We start from the raw sequence: 10,347 nt of genomic DNA, 5'->3' as shown, positions 1-10,347 counted from the left end.
GGTAAGTTCATCGTGGTTACCTCAACCACTTGGCTAACCGCGCAGCAATCCAACAGAAAAACAAAACACAGTCCGAACTTAGCAAGGTCGTTAGAGGATGAATAAAAATGGTAATTATCTGTGGATCGGTGTAATGGCGAATAAATCTATCGGTATCAACGTTACGCTGCCTCTGTCAATAGCTCTGAGGTGGCCCCGCACGATAGAATATCATGGATAAGACATTTCGTGTTTGAAAATATTTTGAGAAGTGTATTGTTGTGATTGTTAATCAGAAAATGCATCGATTTAAGGAATTTTCAGAGCCGTTGAACGTCATTAATGCACATAAAAGTTTAGTTAAGCTAAGTTGCTTTTAAGGAAAATTGATTGTTATTATATAATATATTTTTATTTCCAAAAAAGAACCAACATACCCACTAGATATTGCTAGATGTTAAAACAAAATTGGCTATGGAACAATCTAATTCAAAATCATCATACAGTAAAAACGCTAATTCCTTATAAGACACAGTATTTTAGTTAATTCATTAAAAATAAGAACAATCTATTATAATATTTGGTACGACTGTCGTATCCTTACATTTCCAACGTCCGTATGAACTCCATTATCGAGTGCTGGAGATTTCCCGATAAGCTTCATAATTTGCAATAAATATAAGGGCGGAGGCGTCGGCGCCTTTGTTGCCCGTTCGATTCCCGGTTGTGGCGATTTTGTGCCAGTCGATGTAACTTTTGTAGATCACTGATAAACCTCTTCGTGGATTTTGATAACGTTTTTAGGATTGTTGATGTGTTTTGTATGTGTATGTGTATCTTGTTGTGTATGTAGGGTAGGGGATAGATTTTTAACATAATATATTAGTTGTTGGTAGGGTTGTTAGATTTCTATGCATACAAGTTTAAGTTTAGTAATTTTATTAATTACTAGTTGACCCAGCAAACGTTGTTTTGCCGAATTTTTTTTTCTATTTTTATGTATTTTTAATGCCACATTATTAAAAAAAATAAAAACAAACAATTTCGTCCAAAAAATAAAATATTTTTTTTGTGTGAGCAACCCTTATCACTTAGGGGTATGACAAATAGATGTTGATCTATTCTCAGACTTACCCAATATGTATACAAAATTTATTAAAAATCGGTCGAGCCGTTTCGGAGGAGTACGGTAACTAACATCGTGACACGGGAATTTTATATATTAGAAGATACGCAGACAAATGTGATATTATAGGCTGAGATGAAGTTATCAGATTCACAGATTATGTAATAATTGCCGACGCCCAGTTTTCCGCAAAATGCAACATCCATTTTTATGAAAGAAAAGATTACCTTCGCCTAACTGTCAGAAAAAAACAGCTGATAGAAAAAAAACGTATTTTCTACCAATACCAGTGTTACCATCTATAAATAACATGATTTGAGACCACACGCAAACAAGCACACTGAATATAATTCCGTTACTATCAGTCCCAGACATTTCTTAACTGTTGATAAAAATGAACGAGTCAAAACAGTTCGTCATATCGCCGTTCAGTTACTCTAAGAATGTGCAACATTGTTACTATGTAGGGGACAATGTCAGCAGTAACGTATATAGATTAATAGGGTTAATAGAACGGGTATAGAAATGTGAGTGAATAACGGCCCTACTTGAAATAAAAAATAAACTGTTTTTTTTGGCAATCATTGTCGGCCAGCAAAAGCACTTAGGAAGCGGTGAAGGGCGGGCGAAACTGGGTGCTGTCCAATGTAATCTGACCTTCAACAATTGCTACTTTGTAGCCTAATTTGAATAAATGCATTTTGTTTTTGTTTTTGAATAGAACGTTTTAAAAGTTCCTCAAAAGCGACAGCTACTTGAACCAAAACCTTCCTTATCATTATTTTGATTTTGGAATCATTTGTAACGTTTTAAAAGTGCCTGAAAAAGTATATTTGAAATAAAAACTTATTGATTGATTTTGTTTTTTTAATTATTATGAACATAGCCTTCAGACTGCCAGTATTTCTTTTTGTAACATTTCCTGCACTATTTAAAGACGTAGCTTATATACTTGTGTCGCGAGGGTTTGCATAAACGAATGTTCATGGTTTTGATCGCACCGCAACCGTGATACATTAAAACTTGCATAATCTACTCGTATTACGAGCAAGTTTTTAATAAAAATAACGATTAAAAATTACATTAACAATATTAAGTAATTTCAAGTAGACCTTAAAAACGTCTGGCAGTGATGACACAAAACCACAACATCTTGATAAGTGCATGTCACCTTTATATCACTAATTAAGTGGCGTATTTACAAATAAGCTTCTTCGATAGCGACTTTCCTTTTATCAGAGCAATAACAAGTTTATCGAGGACAATGCTCTATCGCCTGCAACTTGCATCGCTTTGTAGGGCTGTGCTGTACCCCCAGGGAGTGGATTGAAGCTTTGGTTATTTTCCATTGTGTTAAGGCACTGCTGTTTGTATTAACGTCTAGAGTTTAATTGTTATGTTTCACACGTAATGCAGCCTGTACACCATCATCATAAGTGCTGGGCGCTTTTCATCTTTTTCTATCGTCTGGCATCTATTATTTGTCCCTATATGTATTTTGTCAATTTCGGCTTTGCACATCGGACTGTTAAATTACTTAATTGAAAAGTAAATGACGATCAACAATGCAGTTTAATCAGAAGATAGAAGAATGTGTTTTATGCTTTAAAATGTTATTAAGACAGTTTTAAACTCATTTACAACGTAAAGTACCTACTGAGTAGATCTGAAGCTCTACAATGACTAATTAATGCAAGCTTTCAATTTGATCCCGACATTAGAACAGAGCTTTTAACTATACCAGACGCAATTTCATACGAAATTCAAAAACATATAAAATTTCGTTAACATAACGAGTCAATATGAAAATCTGAAGTAAGGTTTAAAAATAAGGTTTATTAAAGTAAATGGTAACCTTCTTACCAATAATTACTAGTTTACTTATATTTCTGCACCCAATAAAAGTACCCAACATCAAAAGTTTAAAAAAGAACTTTTCTCCACGAGCCACCCCTACATCTAGCGAAAGTGCACGTCGACGATATCGAACAATGTGACTCCAACGATAGTGTAACGTGATCGCCGCGTTATCGCCACGTTATCGCAACGTTATCGCTGCGTTATCGCTGCGACTCGGATACCGTGCAGTTGTTTTGTACTACTTGAATTCAATGCTCCGAATTTACACTATTTTGTTTGCAAGTTAGCTTTTGGCTATCGGTACGTGAGAAATAAACTTGGACTAGATAAGTTAGTGGGAGTCTGGGTATATTTCTTATACAATCATACTGAACAAATCGTGAAAGGCTGTAAATATATTTGCTTACAAGTTACCTACAGCTTAGCTGTCAGCTAGCATACCACTGGAACCTGTAGTTTTGCAGATAACTTTCTTTTCATTGATTTACTTCGTTACACTTACAAATAAAATAAATTCAGTCATCGATTAACAAATAAATATTTCGGATCAAAAGCTCCTTGTCTTACTATTATAATAAAAAAAGTTCCACATATTATAAACCACAAACTATAAGTAGGTTTATTAAGTCACTCAACCAATTATAAACAAAGCAAAGAATATGTTCAAAGCTTAAAGATTTTGTTCAAAGCACAAGCAGTACAGCATACCAAGCAAATCTCATTCACAACAGCCCAAGAAAATTTCCTCCATCTTAAAATTTATAACAAAGTATCATCTATAAAATCCTTCCACCACTTCATTCTCAACATATTAACACCACACCTAACACCATCGTTTGTTTCCCCATACGTACTCACTTTGATCCCAATCGGTCCAAGTTTTTGCGTGAGCACACAACCATCGCAATTCGTATGCGTAGTGTTAATTTCCTCGGCGAGACGGGGCAGGACGGGACGGGTCGGGACGAAACGGGATGAAATGGGACAGGTTAGGACGAGACGCAACGGAACGCTCGGACGACTCTCAGATGGATGATGAACGAACATGACAGGTGGATTTTGTTTTGATTGTTTTGGGAGGCTTTGTTTAACAGTTAATGTTATTTAGGACATAACATGGTTATGTAGTTTTGTTTTAAAAACCAGTAGTCGCGGACCAGTGATTTCTTTCCTTCCAAAATTAAGTTCAACTAATTGTGTTTAATTGACGTAATCGTTATTTAGATTTTTTAGCAAAAGCTTTCAAGACTTACCTATGCAAAAAAAATATAATAATAATATAAGAAATAATTTGTTTAATCTATGTGCACTTAAAACAAAAACGTTTCTGCTACCTTATTCTAAATAAGGCATCAAATATTCATCGGCATCACTACCGACTAGGAGAGTGCTTACGAGGCTGGCAATGAGTAATTACAACATACTGGGTACTTTTGATCAAATTTCAATCATTAGATAGTATTAAAAAAAAAACAATACTTGAAAACTCAAATAAGTCAATTTAAGTCCCATTATTATACAGCCGAAAAAAATACAGTAAAGTCTTTGAACACCTTAAACTTTGAACTCTCTTTTCATAAATACCAGCCAACAACTTAGTTCAGCCCCAAATCATCAACCTCAGTACCTATAGATTATAGATCCGCACAAAAAAGAACAAAACCCACCGCATTTAGCAAACAAATACATGCAAAATCAATACCGCAAAAGAGCTCACATATTGCAAACTTTTTAATCTGCTCAGACAATTCAAATGCGGCACATTATGTGCAGGCGACGTCGCGTTGGAACAATAGTTAAGCTTGCGTCGGCGGCTTAAGCATTCGAAGTGGGCTATCTCGCGTATTGTGGCCAACAGAAACTTTGTTCACGTTTGTACGGTTTTTTTAATGATGTGTGGAGTGGGGTAATTTCTGTTTATGCGCGTTTGTGGGGTATAGAGGCATGCATGTCAGTTCTGGTATGTTTCTTTTTGATGTTTTTGTGATGTGAGTGTTAGCTGCTGATTTACTTTAAAGCTTGCAGGATGTAAGTAATTGCTTGTTTGATATTTACCTCCTTTCGTCTCGCTTCACAAACATTTAAGTAAAATTTTTAAATCGTTTGATAGGTAATCATTATTAACGCTCCAAATGATAAGCTATATTGCAATAGCTACAAAATATTTCGTGTTACTTACAACTTGAGGCGATTAAAAAGTTCAAGAAACACTTACCTGAAAAATGTATAGGTTTTGATGACAAATTAAGCGGCTAGCCCGTACATAATGACGGTGTTGAGACACAACAATTTTCACAAAAAAAACCGACTTCAAATTAGTTTCAGTATTGCGTTTTTTGTAAAACTTTGTAAGTGCCCTTGAACATCATTTTTTTTCGAAATAGTTTTTATAACCTTTGTAGTGAGTACAGGCGTGATAATATGTTGTGTGATGGCGTAAACAATGCTTAGATATGCTATAGCAACAATTGGGGTTAATCTGCTGTTATTTATTGAAGAGTTCCCCCGATTTCTACAAGATCCCATCATCAGATATTGAAATGGTGATAATGGGACCACACGGGAAGCACAAGCTTTCAAATAAAAAAAGAATCATGAAAATCGGTTCACCCAATCGCAAGTTACGAGGTAACAAACATAAAAAAAAAAAAAAAAAATACAGTCGAATTGAGAACCTCCTGCTTTTTTTGAAGTCGGTTAAAAAAAGAAAACATTTATAATTATTATAATATCACAAAAAAAGCGACTTAACTATTCCGAAAAAGTTTCCTTGTAGCTCTCTCTCTTCCAAGTTTCCAATTTGTTAACCACTGAAAGTTACTCTCAATAATATTTACACAAACAATTACACATATAATCTAAACAGCAACTTGCATAGGAAAGAACTGAATTTCTCTACCACTTTTACTCTCTTACCCTGACACCGAGATTTTTTATTCTCAGACTAAAAAGGTCTAATATTACTTCATACCTTTACAGGATCCCGGTAACCCAGCATCTTAATAATAAAAACAAACGAGGATTCTCATTTCGTATCATCTACGCAGTCGTTAAAGAAATTCACTTTTAATTTGCAACATTTTTATTTCTGGGATAGAGAAACATTTACAAAACGGCGAACGCATTAAGCGGTGAGTTATAAGGCTTTTAGACATTTTTTCCAATTAGCTTAATTATATTTTTTCTTGTAGAAGCAGCTAAAAATTTCTTCGAGATATAAATTAATGAAAATTACTTGTTTTGGGGCTTCGTGATTTTTTTATCAAGATTTTTATGATATGTTTAGGTGGTGGTTAGGCTTTGGTTGATTTACCAGGAGTCTGCAAGCAAGTCTCGTTGCCACAAACCTCAAATATTTGCAAGTTCTCAAATCTGAGTAACATTAGACTTTTTCAAATAAAATGAATACTTAGTAAAATTAATTTATATCTAGGGCAGCAGTTGTGCTGGAGTAATTATGAACTATAACCAGGGACCGGACAACCCCACTTTAGAGTTAAGCCGTTTGACAGGGTAACCCGTACACGGGGTAACTCATATCGCAGTGTTACCTTTTGTTCGAGTTACATCCTCGAAACCCAGCGAAATGGTTAACACCTTCATTAGGGTAACCACGTGAAGGGGTTAACCCCTTCAATAACTTAACCCATTGAAGTGGTTACCTTCACGAAAGGCTTTTATTCGTGTTACCCTGAATTACCCACTAAACTTGAGCTGCATACTTGCACCCTAGCGGCCCCTCATTGCTTTACTAAGACTACAGCTGATTTTCTTCTATCGCCGACGTGTCGCGCCGCGACTCGCGCCTCTCGGACAAACTACCTACGCGCGAAACTTCATATAGGTAACTAGCTGTTGCCCGCGACTTCGTCCGCGTGGTTAGAAGATATAAGTTAGGAATTTTTGAACGAAAGCCCTCGAAGATTGATATTTTTCCCCGTATTTGCCGCATTTTCCATTAAATCTTCGCTCCTATTAGTTGGAGCGTAATTTTATATACCTAGCCTAAAACCTCAGATCAAATTTTTTAGATGAAATTATTTATAATAATTTAAAAAAAAAATCAGGTTTTTTTTTATTTTTTGCATTTTCTGAGAAGATTTGACTGGTGAATTTTCGATTGAAAATTAGAGTGTTTTTTTATATTAATTCAAAATAAGGTGAAAAAATAAATATTTTTAATCAAATAAATTACAGCGTATTTGGGACACAAAAAAGTAAGCTTTCACCAAATTTCGTTACAAAAATAAATTTTTGTAAAAGATAAAAATAAAAACCACAATCTTTTGGATCTTTCACATAAATTTTGAGGTTATGTGAAAAAAATGTAAACACAAAAGTTTTAGATCTTTTTATTACCTACAACTTTGCAATTTGACTTTTTTGATACGAATTTTACTTTTGCCGGAAATCGAGAAAAACCGTTTTTTACTCTTCAAACGTCACTCCCACCCCTTCCCGACCTCAGATCGCCCGTAAATTATTTTTCCTTTCATTTTTATAATATTCCCCTACTTTTCTAATGGGTTTCATCCTACTATTTTTTTTTTGGTTTTAAAAATTATCGACCCTGGTGTACAAGTATAGACACGAAAAATATATATCACAACGTTTGAAATGTGCGACAAGCAAAATTAAACTGTAAGGTCATATCCACAATGATTTTTATTCCATGTTTACAAGTCGCTCGGTAAATGCAACAATGGCGCCGCTGGGCGGTAAGATGTCACGTGCGCTCGTGGTTATACTATTTTCAAACTAATGTCTATGATAAAGAGTGCATATTACATTGTCTTAGGTTGGAGTGGGTTACCCTGTTACAGTGTTACAGGGTAGTGAAAGGGTAACCTGTTCGGAACAGGGTTCCAGTAATCCGTTCGAAGGTGTAACATATGTCATATTGTTTTTTCTTGAAGCGCTTAAAAAAACCCCTTCAAAAACCCTTTCAATGAGTATCCGGCCGGTCCCTGACTATAACTAATTAAAAATGTCATTAGAAATCCTGCAATGAAGAATTTTCCTCTGTCCCCATCGAATAGAATCGCCTTCGTCAAAGCTTAGCTTTTCACAAAGAGTTATGCTCAAAAACTTATCCACACATTTGTAACGTCTAATTCATCACGTGCTTATGCCAATTTCATCCAACAATTTTAACAAAAAGTACAAAAATATCATCTATACATAACCAAACTCTCGTGGTATAACAGGATCAGTTCCCCTCCCGCCCTCTCGAAGACGGGAGGTCGAATTTCCGCCGCGGCCTCACCGGAAGTGACGTCATGTTTACAAATCGCGCGGGAAACGTCATCGCGAATTTTAAGCAGTTAACTTAATGATATTTTGAGATTGTATTCGAGACGGCCATTAAACTTTTGTGTCAGTTTCTGAGTTTTTGTTTAGTCATCGTTTTATAAAGTAAAGCGCTTTAGATTTATATGAAAGTGTGTAAAAAATTAACATTTTGATGTTCTCCTTTTATTGGGAAGCGGACAATTTTTCAAAATAATAAATATAGTATCGAAGTAAATACCTAACATTATATTCGTAAGAAAAACAAAATGTCTTAAAAAATATCAAAATAATTTTGTATTTAGAGAACCACACAATCACGAAACAAAATAGAAAACAACAGCCGATCCCCACTACCACAACACTCACCCCAACAGTTCCCAAGCCCATAAAAATCTGAGCAAACTCATTACCGCTATCTTATTGAACATCAATGATCCGTCCAGTCGCGTCAATGAACGACATTACCAGACTTGAAAAATGAAACATTATGTGTAAATCCTTAATTTATATGCGACGCCGCGGGCGGGCGCGAGGCGAGCTAGGGTTGGCAGGCATTTGTGGGAGCATTGGTAATGTCTCAATGTAATGGGGTATTAAGTTTTGGTGTATGAAGTGTGGTATTGTTAAAGGATTTGTGTTTTAATTTTCGTTATTAGAATTTAATGGAGATGACGTGTTGTACGTTACGGGCTGGTCAAAAATTACTTGAGGATTTTTATTTATAATTTCCTGTCAAAGCCCGGTTATGGATCGATGGAAAAAATGTTTATATACCCTCCTGTTGTGTCAGTGTGTGTTGTAATGTTAATTTTTAACAGTTTATAACATGATTTTTTTTATAGTATTTTCATATTATAAAGTGTACCGTTAGTAAATATCAATCTTCAAATATTGACATAATGACGTCAAAAGATTTATTTTATACTACTCATGATGACTAATTCCAAGCAATATCAAATACATAATAGTTACAAAAAGCTCAAACAATCTGAACAAAAACTCAAAAATAAAATTCCTAAACTATTTTCTCTCTCTTGCCAACCCTACGCTCCCGTCTCGATTCATTTCTTAATAAAAGTGTTGTCAAGTCGATGGCTGCGCTAATTTGTTTGTACAACATCGAACACCATTGATCAATGGTAAACGGATCGGTTTGTTGACACGCCGGGTACAGCCGGGTAAAGAGCTTTGCTTATTAACAGTTTTAAGTGAAAAATGGTATTGGAGCTTTTGAAAATAGGTGTCATTTTCAAAGGGTGGATTTGAGGGGGATATTTTGGATTTTTAATGAGTTTTTGTTAGGTATTTTAAAATGACGTTTTTGTATATATATGTTTTACTTTAGGAGTTTTTGGTGTGACACAAAAAGCCTTTAAGAGGCTTATAAAGATATAAGCCTCTTAAAGGACAGGACTTTAGAAGAATTCTTAAGTTCTACAAAATAGTTTACATTTCCCTATTTAAAATTTTCGCAGGCAGAAATTAAATTCATTTAAAAGTGTTTTTATTCCGTGACTACTTTTCTCATCATAATTAATGTTGTGACCAAGTAACTTGGAAAAAAAGACAGCTATGTAAATACACCAAAAAATCACTGCACACTTATTTGTTATTAATTTAAACAATCAACCTAAAATTTCCAAAATAACACATAATAAAATAAAATGTATATACATTATTAGTCAGACTATTAATTATGTTGCTAAGAAAGTAACAGAAATCGGTACTACATACATCCATACAACAGAAATCTAGGTACGAATCAAGAAGGTTGGTAATCAATAAAAAACTAAACAAACTAGATATTTTTATGTTATGAGACAAAATCAAGTTTGAAGTAGGCCTAGAGGCGGGGGCAGATAGGCCCCTCCCACCAACCAACATGTCGGACACGTTTGGCGGGAACCGCACTAGCGCCATCTCTGAACCGCGAGAGGAACTGACCATCACTTTTATAATCTTTTGAAATTATTTGTTGGTGTTTTAAGGGGGTTTGACTTGGTGAAAGAACTTTTTAAGTCATCTTTCAGTTAGTCAGTGTAATACTAGAAAATTTGGTGTTAAATAACGACCTCTAATACCCAAAGTAA

The sequence above is a fragment of the Trichoplusia ni genome, chromosome 15 (assembly GCF_003590095.1).
Source record: "Trichoplusia ni isolate ovarian cell line Hi5 chromosome 15, tn1, whole genome shotgun sequence".
Lineage (NCBI taxonomy): Eukaryota > Metazoa > Arthropoda > Insecta > Lepidoptera > Noctuidae > Trichoplusia > Trichoplusia ni.
Note: the sequence above shows the minus strand (reverse complement) of the source record.